Genomic DNA, 14,914 nt, shown 5'->3' on the forward strand with positions numbered 1-14,914 from the left:
AATTCTAAGTGGAACAAGTCAGAAGACATTCTCACACACACACACACACATGCACATACTATAATCTCAACTTTTGTAGAATGCCAAAATTCTAGAATCACAGGGTTCTAGGAACAAATACAATAAAATGCTAATAATATGTCCTCCAGTGATTTTTTTCTGCCTCTTAAGAATTTTCTCTACTTTCCATCTTTTTTTCCCCAATAGAGAACTATTACATTTATAATCTGGGGGCAGCAGGGGGAAGAGTAGAAAAAAAAAGAAAGAAAGAAAGAAAGAAATCAACTGGAAGCCAACTGGCTCAATTATTTCTTGTTACACTATTCAGAGTTTGTATCATTCTTAACTCCCACCCAAAACATAAAATGGGAAATCGGAATATGAATAGGACGAACAAATTGGGAGGCAGTCTTTAAAACACAGTCCAGGAAAGAAAACATTATAGTAAATTTCAAAACAGCCAAAACAATTGTGTGTCTAGTATTAAGAAAATTATACAGGGGCTTTTTGCCTATATAATTTATACATACGAAAAATATGGCATGGCATAAACTCTTTAGATACAAACTACTTGTTTTCTCTACCATGGAATTATATTTTCTCTTACATAATATCACAAAGATTTATACATAGTGGTTACTGTCAATTTTTTTGAAATCTGAAGAAATCCTATTCATTTAAAATTTCAACTCAACACAAAATTCAACAGGTACATTTTAGGAGATTCATGATATTTTCAAAGGAGGGGACAAAACAATTTCTCAGATTGCTAAATCCTTAAACACACTCACCAGGGGTAATTAGTTCTAGAAAGTGAACTGCCATGTCACCTAGACCATAAAGTAACCTGGTGGTATGATTGCTGGGCCATTGACTGGATTCACTGAAAGATATTTCCAGGACTGTGTGATTTAAATTCACACTTCAGCAAAACTATAGATTACTACGTGTAAGTAATTTCAGACAGATGGTAAAATCTTGACTCATGCAAGCTAAATTCTCGCATGCCAGGGGTCTGCGGTATCTACACTCTGCCTCTCAAAAGTAAAATGTTACATGAGAAAACTGTGATGACAAGGTATGCAAACAATCAATATTGGTTTTAATCTAAGAAGCCTAATGCAGTCTTTGGTCTATCAAGCACATACTAATAGCTACCTAACTACCTACCATGTTCAAGGAACATTACTGCATGCTTTTTGAAATATATATATTTATGTATTTATTTTTGGCTACACTAGGTCTTAGTTGCTGGATGCAGACTCAGTAGTTGTGGAGCACTGGCTTACTTGCCCCGTGGCATGTGAAATCTCCCAAGAGCAGGGATTAAATCAGTGTCCCCTGGACTGGCAGGCAGATTCTTAACCACTGGACCACTAGGGAAGTCAATATTGCACACCATTGTTGATTAAAAAAAATATGACCAAGAACCTAAGTTGAAATCTATTCTTTAATTATTCAGTCTGCCATATTTTCATGAAACAAATTTATAATTTTTGCATCATTTATCTCATGCCGAGATTCCTAATTTTTTTAGGTGAAATATATAGTGTTCTTACTTCAGTAATTTTTTAAAATTGCCCTTCAGATGATACCTATTTTTGTAAATAACAGCTTCACAAGTATATTTGCTTTAATAAAACTTCTAGGACTTGCTTCCAAAAACTGCAGGGAGGGGAATAGTGAGTGAAATTGTAGATGAAACACGAATGGCCATGATTTGACAATTGTTGAAGCTGGCTGATGGGAACGTAAAAGCTCAAAGTACTCTTCTTTTATTATGTTTAAAATTTTACATAGTAAAATGCTTTTTCAAAGAAGTATTATTTCTTAATTACATCACTTTATGTGGATCAGTTTGTCCCTTGGTTTCCATTCCCACAACTGCTGCATCGCAATAAACATGGCTGAAATACCTACCATGTTGATCTTGAAGAGGTTCGAATCCGGTGGCTATCCAATGCATAGGTCCCCTTCCGGTGCACAGATGATGGAATAAATTTTAATTCTGCCCTGGTCCATGATTTAACCATTCAGCCAAAGAAAGGGACGCCGACATCCAGATTAACCAAGAAGAAGTGGGCTGGATAAATTTCAGCTGTCACAATAAAGTAAATTACACTGCTACATGGCTAATCCAATTTGGTCACTGTGGTGGCCAGGCCATCACTATTATAGAGGACATTAGGGAACTGCCAAAGTGTCAGTGAGACAATCTGCAGCTTTTTTTTTTTGCTTTTCTGCATTGTCCCAAAGGCAATAAGACAGAGAAAAATAAACAATTACATCCTTTAACACCTAGAAAAAGATTCTGCTCAGCCCATTTAATGAGACAATTGAGATTAATGCAAATGGTTAATACAACGTCTATTTTAGAATGACCATTTGCCAGGGGTGGGTTTCTACCCTGTTCACTTAATGTTCTCTTTCCCTTTCTCTTAGCCGGTCATAAGCAGAATTCTGGCACGTTTAGGTCAATTAACTCCTAGCAATGCCTCACATAAGCAGACCTCACATAAAAGCAGAGTGTGTTAAATATTACAAACAAATCTTTAAAGTATTACAAACAATAGATCTTCTAAATATACTGCTACTGCTAAAGATTCAGCTGTCTGTTGATTTTAATTTCATTAACTTGCTCATGATATAAATAAATTCTGTGTAAAAGAAAAGCTTTAATAATAAATATATTGCAATTATTAATAGAAGGACCCATGGCTACTAAGCATTGCATACTGCCACCTAGTGGTAACTGTCTCCTCTCCAAATGGACACCTTCTGGAAAGAGGAAATGCTCTATTTTAAAGCAAACTTATCCAAAAGACAGCTCTAGAACATATTTATTCATAATTGCTAAAAAGAAGAAGGCTATTAGGGAGAAATGAAATTACACATACCATAAAATCATCACTGTCTCATAAATTTAGGTAAAAAAGATTTGATTAGATTAGTAAATATAAAAAGTTATGGATTTTGTTAATGAAGACATGAAATTTTTAAAAGGTTATTTTTTAATACTATGCATCAAGTATGTAACATATTCTATTATGAATGTGATATACACCAGTACTCAAAGTGGAATATGTGGTTATCTAGCAAGTTTGGCATATGAAAATATTCAAAAGGGCTTCATAGGATGTTAAATAATCACAAATGATACTTTCAAGCTGTCTTAAGGTCATAGACCCCCTCATCAGTGGGTTATCATTTCAGTTTAAGATGTCTCTGGTTTTTAGTTATACTTTGTTTTCACAGCAGTGAATAATTTTTGTGGTTCAGTTGTGCTAATTGCTCAAGCCTGTCTCTGATCTTTTGGCCAGAAGAGTAAAGACCCAAGAAAATGAAATGAGAAACATGTGAAAGACTGGATTAAAGAAAGGGTTGTTATAGAGAACTTGGCTATGGTTAAGGGAGTACATTTCATTTGCTTTACAATGGCAGTCCCCAGTTTGGTCTACTTAACGCACTGTAACTACTCATCTTAAGAACTTAGGTGAAAAGTAAAAGACTCATATTTCTGTCACTTGTTCAGTGTAGTGAAAAATGCTCAGAGGATTCCCTTTAAATCATTGCTGCTTTACTTTAAAAAAAAAAAAAATCACACTCTCTTTTGAGACCCAGAAAAATCTCAGGTTTTCCTTTTAAAGTACTTATCATCTACAAACAATGGCTGTATTAAGACAACTCATACATGGAAGTTTTAAAGAGCTATATTTTATGTTGATCTGGGGAAACTTTTTTCATTGTTGTTGTTACTCTGATCACTCAAAAGCAGAGTGAGTGTTAGGGCTTGCCTGTATAACCCAGGAACTTCTCCATTCTTGGAAACGTTGAAAATAGAGCACATAGCTCACTGATTTCAACAAGAGGCCTGTTGCAGGGCTGCATGTTAACAACCAGAAGGGCCGGTAAAGACGGAAAGAAAGGTAATAAACAAATGAACAGAAGGAAGGAAAGAAAGAGAAAGAAAGGAAGCAAGGAAGACAGAGAGGGAAGGAAGGAAAGGGAGGGAGGGAGGGAGGCAGGCAGGCAGGCAGGCGAGGGGGTAACAGAGGGAGAAGTTCTCCTTGCCTCCATCCTCTTGAAATCATTAATTTAGATAATTCCCAAAGGAATCTCTGATCAAAGCCACATGATCTAGACAACTTCTCACGACTTCCTTTAATCAGCTTAACCAAATAAATGCTGCCAAGTCTGTTCCACTTAGTCATTTTGAGGTCTATTTTGGGGTCTATTTTGAGGCCTCCGCCGCATAGTAAGGACACCTAGCACGCACGGCTTCCAAAGCAGGAGACAGAATTTACTCAAAATATTGCAATTTAAGAAACTCAGTTTGGAAAACATGATTCAAGAACTCATGTTACATTGAAATTCAACTCTTCATACTATGCTGGGCTTATATCTGTCAGTGTTCAGTAAAATTACAAAGTCAGTTGGAAAATTCAAAAGTCTGAAGTTGCAACTACTGGATAATCCACGGGCCTTATGGTATACCATGTATGACAAGCTACTTCTAGGAGGTAAGACAGAGGTTACAATTGTGCCTTATGTAAGGAAAGTTCCACAGTAGATGCAGGTACACAAACAAGATAAATAATGAAACTTCACAGGTATTTTAATATGCTCCTATTGGGTCTACAAGGTCATAGAAACATATAAAGTAAATGAACTAACAAGTCTTAATTCAAATGACAATTATACCTGAGACTCTGAAGATTCCTTAAAATTTTCTCCCATATCTTAATGTTTTTAGGTACATGCATACTACATTTAAAGTTTTCGAAAACAAAAGCTATGTGCATCTTGCATTCAAAAATGTAATCACAGCATCATCATTTGGATTTACCTGAAAATAAATGTTTAAACTAAAATTATTTGTCTGATAACCTCATTTCTTGGCCTGAATATGAAACTGCATATATTTATGTGTCCTAAAGAGCTCTATAATCAAAGATTTCTAACTCAATATTAAAAAGTAGTAACAAAATGGCTATAAAACAGATTCCCTGGGGCTTCAGAAAGATAAATAGGACATGTTGAAAAATTAAGGTATGGAATACAGAAGAGACAAGTACAGCTTTCAAATAAATGAACATTAATATTAAACTTGAGATTATTTAAAATGGCACATTTCTAGCTATTAAAATTCCCATGGTTATGGAAGACAAGAATTTACTCCACACAGATTACAAAAATTATGATATTTGTATATATAATATTAGTACTGGCTGGGGATTTTGCACTATGAAATAAGAAAATATAATAGATATTCAGTAAGCATTTCACTCACTAATTATCTCATAATTTTTTTAACTTTGTATTCTCAGATGTCACCTGATAACTGACATCTATTCGGTTGCTAAGAGATACAAGATCAGTCTGCACTTTTTTCTTTGTCTTTAGGAGAATTGCCCTCTTGGGTTTTGTCTTGAAGTAGTGAAAGTTACTTCTGTCACCATATGGGGATTAACATTACTTGTACTAGAAGAAACTCCCAGGTCTCAGAAAGGAAATGAGTTACTTTCCATTTGCACAATTTAGAACAAATATCTGTCTTTTCTTTAAGCTTAATGATTTTTCCATTTCACACAAGTCAAATATAATAGCATTATTTTATAATCAAATTTAACTGATGAGTCTGTGTTATGAGTATTTTGACAAAACTCTTATGAGATATGAAGTCATTCAGTCAATTTGCATCCCCAAAGTGAAGCTCAAACCCAACATTTAGAAAGTACTTTCTGCCTATAACTTTGACCATGTGTTTCCTTAAATAGCTGGAAGAGCAAGACTAAGCTTGGTCTCTCTGGTTTTTCTTATACTTTATCAAAGGATCAAAAGCAAAACACAGTTATAAATATGTACATCCTAACTGGTCATTATCACAAATAAGTATTGATCTGCCTAGTCACAGAGAATAGTCTTCAAAAATAGGAGCAGTATTTCAACCAGCACATAGTATTCCGAATAACACTGAGGATCTAGACTCTCTTCCCATGCACATTTCATAACCTTTCAAGGACAATGTTCTAAATCACATTTTAAAGAAATACCCTGAAAAAGCATTCCATTGTAGTGGCATTTTACATGACTACAGATCCAAGAGGCTCAGTTTTTAGTGCTCAAGTACATATCAGGAAGCCATTGATCATTTACTCTAATTTTACATCAATGCTTTACCTTACCGGAGTACATCAGAAAGAAACACAAGGTAATGCGTTTCTTTGTCTATTAAGTAAGGCAATGCCCACTTACCCAGTCCTGTTTTTACTTAACTTCTTGCACTAGCCAGCTGCCCTCCTTGTGGTTCTTTGCACCTATGTGCCCGCTTTAGCATAAACAGATTACTACTATTGCTGCTCTAGGATCCATTAAGACAATCCCTATTACAAGCAGGGTCTTCGAAATGCAAGCCTACGCTTACAAACAAGCTACCTAGTGCCCTTCTTGAGGTGAAAAGGACAATCTACCCCCCTGTCTGCCAGGTTTTCACTTAGTTCATACACCTTTACAAACAAGTTCTATCACGAAAGGAAGGAGATATGCAAAATGTTTTTTAACACCTGGAGAGAAGTCGTAATGTAATGACCTCACGGAACACACCTCAGAAAGAGGGAGGAAACCTAGCTCCCGCTGCGGGGGGTTAGGGGGAGACAGGCAAAGTGAATCTGCATCTTTAAGACAAGAGTAATAGAAAAACCTCCCAGGTTTTTCCAGTAAGTTTGGGGCAGCAGCAGCAACAATCTGATCAATATGCACATCCTCACCCTTATAAACCTCTTGTCCCCAGACAGTAACTGCCAGTGCCTCTCCACAGCGTAAGGGCAGAAACCATCCCCTAAAAGGGAGATTTCAGAGGCATCGGGAGAGGCAAAAGCAGGTACCTGGAGCTCCAGCTTCCTGATCTTAATCCCAGCTGCAAGCCCCAAAGTCCGTTCAGGAACCAGCCCCTGGCTCCTAACATCCCCGGCCTGGCGCTCTCTGCCAGAGGGGCCAGCGCGACCGTGGACTATGCAGCGCAGTTTTCAGGCGCCGACCAACCATTCTCCCCTCCGCACACACGACTCCCCCACGACCACGACCCCCCGCCCTCGCTTTCTAACCCTTTTCTTGAGACCTCTCAAGAGATGCGTGGTGGCCAAGAAGAGACGTACCCCGGACTTCTTTGCCAGAACTGAGTTTCTTGGAGTGGGATGGGGGTGGTCATGGAGAGGGGCTCTTTAGGAAAAAACAAAACTTGGGCCAACCGAGAGCCCAGTATCAATCATCTTTACTCCCACCTCCCACCCCCTGCCTTTGCCTTGAAGCCGACTTCTGCCCAGGCGGGCGGCGGCGGCAGCTTAGCGGCCGGGATGGGGCTGAGAGCGCGTCCCCCGCGGCGGCCGCAGCCGGGGACCGCGAGGGTGGGCGCAGCCTTGGAAGGTCAGGGAGCTCTGAGAGCTCGGAGTTAACGCAGGGCCCAGAGAGCGAGGGTGAGGGGGTGAGGCTGACGCCGAACCTGGACCGGCGCGCGGCCCCGGCCAAGGGGCTCCCGGCCAGAGGGTCCGCGGGTGTCAGGGGTACCCCGGCAACCCAGGACAGGCACCACACCACACCCCTCAGGATCGAGGTTCTGCATGGGGCTATGGGGGCCGCCAGGCGGAGAAACTTGATGCCAGACAGACAAGCTGTGCCTCTCCCCCGCACCCCAGCCAGGACGTGCCCCCGCGCTCTCAGTCAGACCCGCTCCAACGGCCCCCTCCGCGGATCCCCCACCATCATCCAGCCCACCGACCAAAGCCCCCACCCGGCCCTCGGGGCCCCGGCGGGTAATTACCTCTCCCGGAGGCGGAGTGGGGGGCGGCGGCGGCAGCAGCAGCAGCAGCAGACACTTTTAGTCTGACTTTCCGGCGTTCGCTGGTGAGCCTGTGAGCGCCGAGCAGGAGCAGTAACCTGCTATTTATAGAGCGGAGCCTCAGCACCCGGGGCTGGGAACCCGGAGGAAGCGAGCCGGAGGCGCGGCGGCGGCGGCGGCGGCGCAGGGCGCAGGGCGCGGGCGGCGGCTCCCGAGGCTCCCGGGTCCCGCCGCGCTCCCAGCTCCCTCACCGGCCGCGCGCGCCCGGGAGAAGTTATCGCCCGCGCGGCCGCCTCTCCCGCTGCTCACACGCCCCCTGGCACAGCCGCTACTTTCTGCCCCCCGCCCCAAGCCTCCCTGCTCCTGCTCCTCCTCCTCCTCCTCCTCGGCCCTGTCCCAGCGGTCTCCTCCCAATGTCACCGGCGGCCGAATAGCGGCAGCGACGGCAACTGGCGCAGCTCGCTTCCCGCTACCGATGGACTGGAGTTGGTGACCCGGCCGCCCAATCCACGACGACCCCGACACGCGTGCTCCGTGGGTGGCCTCCCCGCTCCCCGGCCCTCTGCTGGGCCCCTCTGCGAGCGGGGACGGTCCCCAGGCTGGGCTGCTGGGTTCGCAGCTGCGGAGCGCGTTAGGGAGGGGTGACCCGAGGCCGGCACACTGCTGCCGGGGCCACCGAAACCACAGGGTTTTTAAGCCGCGGGAGGAGGCGCCCCGGATCCTGGCTCAGACCCAGGTGGGGTCGGGAGAGAGTGGGAGGAGGTGTCCCCTGTTCCCCGGACTCCTGCCTGCCACCGCCCTGGGACCCCTGTGTCTTGCCACTGCTCCGCCGCGGCCCGGGATGAAGTCGAGGGCAGGAGACCTGGGCACTGGCGAGGCTTCCCACTCAGCTCGGTCCCCGGCCACCCACCAACAGCCCCCACGTCGCGGCTCGGTGACTGAGGCCGAGCCGCTCCCAACAAGCATGTGACATGCCTTGAGCAGCCCGGGCGCTTGGGGACAGATCTACACTCAGCGTTGTTTGGGGTGTCGGGAAAACAGGGGACGTAATCGCGCAGTCTGTACGGAGGCTAACTCTCCTCCACCGCCTAGCCGACAAGCCCGCGGGCGAAGGCACGCAGCCGGGCTATTCCGGGTTGTGGGGTGTGGGGCAAACCGCTCGCCCCATCTGCGCCTTACAGGTGCCACCTGGCGGTTCTCTTGGAGAGGTTTCCGCTCTGCGGCTCAAAGGTAACGGGGCTGCCGGGAAGGCGAGCGCCCGTCCAGACGGGCACCCTCAAACCTTTCCCCTCCCAACCAGCACTTTAAATGTACGTTTTAAAAAAGAAGTGAGCATGCTGGTACGGCTTACAGTTTGTTCGGCAGAGAGACCGGACTCCCCAAGTTGGGATAGAGAAGTCGATTTGGGTAAGTCAGGACTCAACAGTTAGACAAAGCTCGAAGCTGCAGCTGCCCCAGCTGTTAGCCCTGCGTCTAGGCGTCCCTTCACTCCGCAAGCACTGAACTGCCCCTCGAGGCGAAGCTCTACCGATGAGAGCAGAGACTTGGGTGTTTGGTTTTGACTGCCCCCCCGCCCCCGCCATCAGTCTTCCTCAGAACTTCGAACAACGTTTAACATGCTGTCGCTTCCATACATGTTTACAGAATGAATGAATAAACGTTATGGACGAGAAACTGCTTGGCCCACTCTCACCCTGCGCCCTTCCGCTTCTTTCTCTTCAAGCTCTTTCTGCTACACTCAGCTACCATCACAGGTGAGGTGGATGGAGAGAAGACGAAACAAAATAGGCAAGCAATCCATGCAGGCCCTGCGAGGATATGGATCACACCTGAGGAGCCCATTCCACAGTGAAATGTCCCCTCCATGGGGTAGTACAGAACACATTCCTCTCAAGAAAAGAAAAACAAAAACCTCTGTCATACTTGGGACTTGATGCAATGGATAAATCCTGTTTGTAGAGATCTACTGGCAAGATGAGGCAACTTTCTCACTGGGCAAGAGTTTCAGCCTTTTTTTTATTAATAAAATACAGAAATAGTGAAAGAACATCAGAACATCAGGGTGTCAGAGCTTTGTCACTAAATTGAAAAGATGTTTGGCATAGCTGTCTTCTAACTTTAAATGGAGATTTGGGTGGATGGGTGTGGGTGTGTGGGGCTGGGAGGTGTGTCCATGAAGACTGCCACAGTGCCAGAAGGATTAAACCTTTCGTTCTAAAAGACAGAGCTGTAAAACAGATGCAGCAACTGTCTTTGTGGAAATGAACACTTAAAGTGAGATACCCAGAAAACCCTCTTATAATTAGAACCGAGACATTCATCATGCTGACCAAGACCTTTTACAGGCCATTCACAGAGCTGCTGGGAAAAAGGCAACATACCTATGCATATCATCTAGGAAGTTTAAATTCTAGGCAGAGAGGATGAAGCAAATACATATACCACATGACATTTTAAAAACCCATCCATCAGCCTGATATTTACCTTTTTTAGTTATTTGGCAGTGTTTCTCTTGAATAAGCCTAGCAGATTCAGATTCTTCTATGGCTTATTAAACTCATTCAGCATCCACTTTTACAAACCTTGGACTTTTAGCCACTTGTGCCCTCAAAACATAACTCCATTTGCCAATGAAGGACAAAATAGTTTTCATTTCCTTTTGATATATCTTTATAGAAACACAGGTCAAAGATGATTCCCAGTAGTTATCTTACCGTCTAAAGCAATAAAATCACCACAGAATCTGCAGGGCTGGCATCACACCCTCCTTTTTCAGGGAAGTAGCTCATGCTTTTTCTTTGTATAGATTCATTGTTCCTGGAGATTTTTATTTCCGATGAGATAGCTATGGTACAAGGAGGACTCTCCACTTTTGTGAGCCTTCACCATGAAAAGTCTCCTCTAAAATATAGCACCAAGTATGGCATAGTGGTTTTTTGTTTACCACATCAGTTTATTTATACTAATGGTAACTTTGTAGGTCAAGTCAGTTTTCATCCCAATTTTTAAAAACTTAGTATCAGGAGAGCTGTTTTGATATTCCAACAATAAGATCATCTCTTGTGTGTGCATATGGGTAAGTAAGTAAGTAAAGTCACTCAGTCGTGTCCGACTCTTTGCGACCCCATGACTGTAGCCTACCAGGTTCCTCTGTCCATGGGATTTTCCAGGCAAGAGTACTGAAGTGGGTTGCCATTTCTTCTCCAGGTTATCTTCCCAACCCAGGGATCGAACCTGGGTCTCCAGCATTGCAGACAGATGCCTTACCGTCTGAGCCACCAGGGAAGCTTGTGTAATTAAATCTATGGGAGATGTTATTAGAAGTAGAAATTTGACCCAACTTCAGTAAAAGGGGTGGAACTAATGTAAAGACACTTAGCTATCCATGGAACCCAAGGATAAGAATGCAACTTGGTGTCAGTGACAACTTGGAAATAGAGACATGCATTAACGAGTTTCTCTTTCCTTTTCTCCCCCTACCCTACCGGCTCCATTCTCTCTCCTCCTTCGCTCTCCCTCCCCCCATACACTTTCTCTGCTTCTCTGGTGTGCACTAAATTACATGATTACTCACACATCTTGAACTTCATGACCCATGGGCCAGTTCCAAATTCTCCAGGAAGTACCATGACTGACTGCCAAACTCCAATCCAGACAATCATGGCTGGGGGCATGGTCAAGTTGAATTCCCATAGCAACTACTGTAGCAATCAGGTGGATAATAGTGGTGGGCTGAGGCAGGAAGGGAAGGAAAAGATTCCCACAACACGGTGAGGAGTTCCTGACCCCCTCCCCTGACCACTAGCACCTCTGAACATTTGCTGTTCTCTGAATAACGGCACAAAGGCAGAAGGAGGCGCGGAGGAGAGTGTGTATGCATGTTTAAATCCTGAGTGACAGAGAACGCCTCTTGCTCAGGGGGGTACCCTAAGATACTGGTCCCACTAAATGTAACAGAATGATTTTATGATCTCTCAACGTGGGACTAGATGAGCATGAGGACAGAATCAAGCATTTCACAGAGAGTTTACTTTAGCACCTCTTTTCCTGGCAAATTAGAGGTTTTTTCTTTAACTGAAGGAAATGAGTGTGATATCATTTCCATTTACCAGAGATAAACATTCTGCATTCTCATTTACGTAACAGTTATTTCTAAAATGTATATAAATCATATATTTGAAATCGAATCATTTATCAAATATAATTGGATGGTGAATCGTAACATTTTTTTCTGGTCAGAAACCACTTTGAGAATTTGAAGAGGGCTGTGGACTTTCCCTAGGAAAAAATATGAGCAGATGCATGCATATTTTTTTGAATTTTATTGAAGCAGAGTTGATTTACAATATTGTGTTCATTTCAGCTGTGCAGCAAAGTGACTCAGTTATACATATGTTCTTTTCCATGTTCTTTTCCATTATGGTTTATTACAGGGTATTGAATATAGTTCCCTCTTCTACACAATAGGACCTGGTTGTTTATCCATTGTATATATACTAGTTTGCATGAACACATATTTATAGTGGGGTGATAGATAACATATTTATTTGACATCTGTAACTTCACATATCATGTTTCCTTTGACTTCCTCCAATCAATCACATCTGAATAAATGAAACAAGGACTCCAGATTCTTCAACAAAAGATTCTAAATGCCCAGTAAGTCAAAAAATTGGTCAGGAGGACTTTCCTAGTGATCCAGTGGTTAAAATTTCAAGCTCCCAATGCAGGGGGCATGGATTTGATACCTGGTGGGGGAATTAATATCCTGCATGCCATGTGATGCAGCCAAAAAAAATAAATAAAATAGTTGGGGGTGGGGAGTGCTGGAGCATATGTGAACTTAAGGACAGAGTGCCACCACCCCCAGCTTCTGCCCTGAAGAATCCAAATAAGTGGAGGTAAGGAAAGACAGAGCTCTGAGGACAGAGAAAGTAACAACGGGGAGAAGCTAGGACTGCTGTTGCTGCTGCTCCGTCACTAAGTCATGTCGGACTTCCTTTGTGACCCCAAAGACTTTGGCCTGTTCAGCTCCATGAGAATCCATGGGATTCTCTAGGCAAGAATACTTGAGTGGGTTGCCATTCCCTTCTTCAGGGAATCTTCCCAACCGAGGGATAAAACCTGTGTCTCCTGCTTAGCAGTCAGAATCATTACAACTGTGCCACCTAGGAAGCTCATTGCTAGGACTCTCGCAACAAAATGCTACAAACTAGCTGGCACAAACAAGAGAAATAAATTTCTCACAGTTCTGGAGTTTGGAAGTCCAAGATCAAGATGCTGGCAGAGTTGGCTTCTCCTGGAGCCTCTCTCCTTAGCCTGGTGAAGACCACTTACCTCTGTGTCCTCACATGGCGTTTCTGTGTGCCAGCACCGCTGTGTCTCTTTTTGGTCTCAATTTCCTCTTCTTAGAAGGGCCAGGTAGGATTGGGTTAGAGTCCATCCTAACAGCTTCATCTTTAGTCTGACCACCTCTGTAAAGACCCTCTCTCCAAATAGACAGCCACATTCTGAGGGGTTAGGGCTTCAATATATGAATTGGGCAGGGGCACAATTCAGCCCATAATCGACATGAATCAAACTCCAGAAAGAGTCTGGGAATGGAGGTGAGATAGAGATCACCCCTTTATATTGAGAGCCCAAGAGTAATGAAATTTGTGACCAATTTTCCCATTGGAATATTTGGAAAGTCTCAATCTTCAGAAAAACCCAGAACACAATGGTATAAAGTAGGAATATAAATGTTACCAGACCTTACATGCGTGTCACTTAAGTCACTTCAGTCATGCCTGACTCTTTGAGACCCTATGGACTGTAGTCCACCAAGCTCCTCTGTCCAAAGGGTTCTCCAGGCAAGAATACTAGAGTGGGTTGCCATGCCCTCCTCCAGGGGATCTTCCCAAGCCAGGGACTGAACCCACGTCTCTCATGTCTCATGCATTGGCAGGCAGGTTCTTCACCACTAGCATCACACAGCCTTGCCAGCCCCCTGGGCTTTCTCATTGTGCCTAAGTGGTGATGAAGAGGTGCCTGCAAGCTGCAGGAGGCTTGGAAGTTAGTGGGGAAAGAGAGCCAGCAAGACATGGAAAAGGCCACCTAGGAGGGCAAACAGACACAGGACAAGCATCAGAGTGGTCTGGGGACTGGTATGCAGAGATGTGGCTACCGTTCCGTGATATGGCGCAGAGCAAGCATGGAGCCAAAGTGGGGATTTCAGAATAGTCCGTGGCTGTGCCCTAGAGCAATGCCGTGTGCACTCACACCTGAGAACAGAGGCCAAGTCATCTTTGCAGAAGAGGAGAGAGATCACCAATACCCAGACGTGTCCCCCCATGTCATGATGCTCCAAAAATCTCCCCAGGACCAACAAACTACCCAAGAGGTGAGAGAGAAAGAAGACAGGGAACAAAACTATCTCAAACTGGTAAGTTTTAAACCAGGACAGGTTTGGTTTAGATGACTGGAGAGGACTAAGAAAACTAGATGAAGTTTTCTGTTTCTGAGTACAAATGAGTGCCTCTAAGTTAATTCTACTTTAGAAAACTTTCACTTTTTGTACCTGAGATGTAGGGACTATTGACTTTTAAGAACAGATCCTTTACACGTCACATTTTTAACACACTTTCAAGAAGTCTGTAAATCTCTTGGAATAGCACAATGAGGGCTTCCCAGGTGGGTCGGTGGTAAAGAATCCGCCTGCCAGTATAGGAGATGCAAGAGACATGAGTTTGATCCCTGGATTGGGGAGATCCCCTGGAGAAAGAAATGGCAACCCACTCCAGTATTCTTGCTTGGAAAATACCATGGACAGATGAACCTAAAGTCCATGTGGTCACAAAAAGTCAGGCCTGACTGAGCAACTGAGAACCTATGCATGCACATACCATCTTTGAATGCAGACTAAGAATACATGCCCTAGGGGATCTGGTTTTATCAATCTGGTTTTATGAAGAATATCTTTTAACTGAAAAAAATACCTGTTAATATATATAATTTTCCACTAATGTATTATTTGAAATTCTATTTTCTGAAAGAGTAGTGTCTGTAAGTTACAGCTCATGTGCTTATGTTTAGTAAATC

General features: G+C 43.7%; 1 protein-coding gene across 3 annotated transcripts in view; it reads right to left on the reverse strand.

Moving 5' to 3' along the window:
- INPP4B (inositol polyphosphate-4-phosphatase type II B) overlaps positions 1 to 8,215 on the reverse strand; it is an 839,852-nt gene extending 831,637 nt beyond the window's left edge. Inside the window, exon 1 of one of the 3 annotated variants that reach the window (XM_043902501.1) lies at positions 7,817 to 8,212. The gene's annotated coding sequence lies outside the window, so the exon portion shown is untranslated. Of the gene's footprint in view, positions 1 to 7,816 lie in introns of all 3 variants that reach the window. The other 2 variants (XM_043902500.1, XM_043902502.1) reach the window with 2 other exon arrangements.
- Between the last annotated feature and the right edge of the window lie 6,699 nt (positions 8,216 to 14,914).

This window comes from Cervus elaphus, chromosome 5, assembly GCF_910594005.1.
Source record: "Cervus elaphus chromosome 5, mCerEla1.1, whole genome shotgun sequence".
In the NCBI taxonomy this organism is placed as follows: domain Eukaryota; kingdom Metazoa; phylum Chordata; class Mammalia; order Artiodactyla; family Cervidae; genus Cervus; species Cervus elaphus.